This window comes from Thunnus maccoyii, chromosome 2, assembly GCF_910596095.1.
Source record: "Thunnus maccoyii chromosome 2, fThuMac1.1, whole genome shotgun sequence".
NCBI classification, from domain to species: Eukaryota; Metazoa; Chordata; class Actinopteri; order Scombriformes; family Scombridae; genus Thunnus; species Thunnus maccoyii.
In genome coordinates this window covers 2590140-2594745 of record NC_056534.1, presented here as the reverse complement: position 1 = coordinate 2594745, position 4606 = coordinate 2590140, and positions in this window count along the sequence as shown.

Here is a 4606-nt window from a genome sequence, read left to right as displayed (position 1 = left end):
TTTTGTTTTTCTCAGTGGTTGTTAGAATGTGCTTAAGTTTCATTTCCCCCAATTTGCTAAAAAAAAAAAAAAAAAAGGAAAGAAAATCATCTGCTCCATCATGGACTTCACACACAATGAGTGATCTATTGATTATCTTGACCAAGATCCAGCACTTGCTCAATAGAACATTTCATCAGTTTTCTGGACTCTGTTCGCTGTGCCTGGTAGGATGCATCACTGTGCAAATTCAAAAATACACAAAACAAACTACTGGCGTTGTTTGAAAGATCACAATACCTTGATTAATGTGACACAAACTACAAACTAATTATGTAAGACACAGGTGAAACGGAGCTGAGTTAAACTAATATTCTCAATCTTTAATGATAGCCATTTATCAATAACTCTGGTCATATATATCTGGTCTTAACTGCATTAGTACATCTTCTTAAATACTGTTACAATCTCAAAATATTAGATACAATCATCACGTCCATTCATACTTTTCGTGTTAGGTGTAATACTCTATAATAATAAATATTTAAGCAGTGTTTCAAAGTGAAATAAATTCATCAATAAGTACATCACTGCCAACAAAATAAGCATTTTCATAAGCCAATAAAGACAAAAGTCTGATATGAATTCATCCACTGAAATTATGTTTCTGGTTTTCATTTGACACTGAGATTTACAATCACTCAGACTTCTTTATACAAATGCTAGTTTTACCAAAAATCTCTTTTTTCACCGTCAATGTACAAATTTCTGTTTGGTTTCCTGGCCTTACAGAGCTCCGTCTGGCTCAGGGACCATTGATAATGCATAATTGCATACACTACATTTGATATTGGCTTATACAAATATTGGCTTCTGTCTCTTTCAGGTCGTTTCCCTTTAACTACCTCTGCCTCTTAGAACAGACATTCAAGGCAGAAGGTGTGATGGAAAGCTGGGTCTACTTACAGTGGAGATCCACCAGCCAGGGAAGTCCTGGAGAAAAAAGCCAGTAGGCCAACAGCCAGAACAGAGTCTTACACATCCTCCCACCTCATCCCATATCACTTGTTATTGCAGACTCCTGCTCTCCGGCACCCTCCTTTTATATTTACCTCCCTCCTCTTGGACCTTTGTTTCTCCTCACTACTGTTCCAGTTTATTTCAAGGTAACTGAGATGAACTCCACAGTCCTCAGTCATAACAGCAAACAGTCACCGAATGTTACTGCAACTCTGAACTCTGGTTCTGAGGTAATTTAGCCTGGCTCTGTAACACATCTTGTAATGTTAACAAACAAAAACAGAGGCTGATTTCCACAAAACTTGGCACAAACATACATGGTTTCCAGATGATGAATCAGACTGAAACTGTGAGGTTGACATTTGTTTTGAGTTAAGTGTCAACAAAGTTGGGACGGGCAGGAGTGCTTTTGGTTATTAGTAATAATTCATAATTATCATAGATAATAAAAATAATAAAATAATAAATATTTCTGAAATGATCAGAAATGTAGAAGCAAGTACAAGTGTATCTTCCTCCTTCATAAAAAATCCTGTACATTTAGAGTTTTATTTTTGTGCGTAATCTTAAAATTTACCTTTTGTCTGGTATTTTCATGCCCAGCACAGCACACATAACACAGAGATGGGAGGAGAGGCACGACAGGTGCAAGTTTAATTCAAATGAGTCAGTTGTTGCAAGTTGTTGGTATTTTGGTAGAAACTGGGTCTTAGATATTGCACTGAGAACAGGTGAGAACCAGCTGCACAGTCACTCTGCAGACAATCTGGCGATGCTGTCAAAAAGGGCCAAATAATTACTTGGAGGAAATGGACAGCCATTATGACATGACGCTTAACAGTGTAAATAAATTTAAAGGCATTGACTTGTAGATGCATTTAAATTGGCATCAAAAATAAATGTTTGATATGATTATTGCAGAAAGGTCAGTACAGCAGTCTGTACTGATCAATAAATCGAAATAGACGCTGCTACATATTGTATGAAAACCCCCATCAGTTAATAAAATTCCTGCATCTATCTGTAGGCAGCAGGACAGATATGTGTGATAGTCTGCAGCTTCCTATTTAAAAAGTGATAAAGTTTATTTATTAACTAACACACAGCCTTCTTTATCTTTATTCTACTCCACTTCTTTTGCGCATGTGCTGCTGCACCTTCCACTTTGTCCTGGTCATTGCCTTTGTGTTGTTTAGATAATTTGATAATTTCCCTAAATGACTGCAGTACCAAATAAGACTTACAATGTAGGCATACCTGATTTACTCAAGTACAGAATACTGTATGCCAACCCAGTCTCACGCCACTTTGTGAAATAGTCATTTAATCTATAGATTTGGGTACATGGACATGAATTATCCTTTTTTTTTCGGGACACTCAACACGACTTTCAAACTAATTTATTTCAATTGGAATATCTTTTGTGCTCGCTGTCAGATGGGACTCTGGAGCACAGAAGCTGTGATAGCAACTGTTAAAATGTTTTGATGGTGATAATATTACAAGTGGAATACACAGAACACACAAACTCTCTGTCTTTGAATATCTATGAATGAGCCAATGATAAGGTAGGTTTTGCCTGTGGTCAGGTGTAAAGGCACCCAGCAGTGTGTATAACTGAGGAATGTCCGCAGTTTATCTCATGGACACACATCACAACTTCCTGTAATTAAAATACTGTATATAGAGAACATAATTAACTATATAACAGATGTCATGAAGGAGCATTACTGTTGTACTCACAAACACATCATGCATAAATGGGTAAGAATGTTTCTGCTTGGCTGGAAGAACCATTGGGAATATGGAAAATGGCCATAAACATTCAGAAATAGACAAAGAAATCTATCACTACGCCTCTTTAAAGGGGACATATTATGCACATTTCCAAGTCTATATTTTTAATCTGGGACTGGTACTGGAATATCTTTGTCAATTCTGAACCACAGGCTTGGACTCAAATGCAGACACAGACTCAGTATCAGGTCAAAATCAGTCCTTTTAATCAGGAGGTCGGTACACAGGTAATCAGTCAGCGAAGCAGCAGTGTGCAATCAGAAGGCAAAAAGGCAAAAACAGGTCAGGTAACTATCAGGCTCTAAGAAACTCACATAAGGAAAAATGCTGGAACGCTGTCACAAAGGAACAAGACCAACTGGCACAGAAGGAAGGGAACACCAGGGACGCTTTTCAATTCGCTAATTCTATGCTTCCTCATGGAGGATTTTCTGAACCTGATCCAAAATATGCAAGCGGACAATGTGAACAGCCTGTGGAACAACAACAACAACCTCAACATAGAACAGACGGTCATTTGTGACCGTGTGTGAACAATGTAATATCAGTTTGATGGGTAAGTAGCTGTAACTTTGCAAACAGGCTGAAACTCTGGTTTTTGACTTTCAGGGATCATTCTTATATATGTTCACCTCATGTTTTGGAACTTTGATCATGTTTAACTTAGACATCCGACATCATAACAGTATAAAAATAACAGAAAATCACATGATATGTCTCCTTTAACGCATGTGATGCATTTAGAGTTTTCTTTTTGCCAGTGGTCTTTCAATAGCTTAAAACGCCCCCTTTATTACTACTGCAGCTATCATTAATTGATCTATACGAGCTGTCAAATATTCTGAATCAGAACAGATTTGAAATTTGCTTCACTCTACATTGTTAAACGTCCTACATATCACTCCACTGAGCTCATCATGATCAAATATAGGTATCTTTTACATTGTTTTCTGTGTAAAACATGTTTTTCTCCATACTACATACACAAAAAAAGGGCAGGTAGCTGTGAAATACAAAAAAAGTGAGAGAATTTAATCGGCTCAATATGTGCACTGATATTAAGAACACAGAAAAGGCTCAGATCAGCAGACACTCTGGATTGCTCTTCTACTGGGCTCTTCATACCATCCTAAAAGTCTCAAAGACAATCTACCAGTGGGACAATTCTTAAGCCTGAGGTGATCATGTTCCAGCCTAACTGAGTTTATCACCAAATACATGGCTAAGAAGCATGGGTATTGTCTTCTCTGTATCAATAATGTGAACATCCCATTATTGTTTTGTATGATATACAGTATTTTCCTGCTTTTTCTCTATTTCTAGAGACATGTAAGCATAAACCTCTCGATGCTGCCTGAGGAAGAACACCAAGCTTGAAACGCGTTGCAATCCAGAGCTTCTGCTGATTCATGCCTTTTCTGTTCTTTATGTATTCATGCACATGCTGAGCATATCCAGTTCTCTCACTTTTTTTCTCCTGTACTGTTTTCTGAGTATTTTCACTGACCTGTTTGGGAAGCTTTTTCCACTCTTTTCCGTTTCTGTTTGTCAGACTACATACAGTATGTCGTTTGCAGTAATGATTTGTTTTTCTTTGGAACATGAATGTCAAATGCTGAAAGTTATTTATATGCTGTATTATCGTGTGTCATGTGATCCCATGTGGGATGGACCATTTTTTATGTTATGACATGAAAAAAAGTCAGAATTAATTAAACTTCCAGTTGAACTTACCAAAGGTTATTATACAGTAACCTGACAGTAATCACTACTGTAATTTTCTACATCTATATAAAACAGACGATGGGAA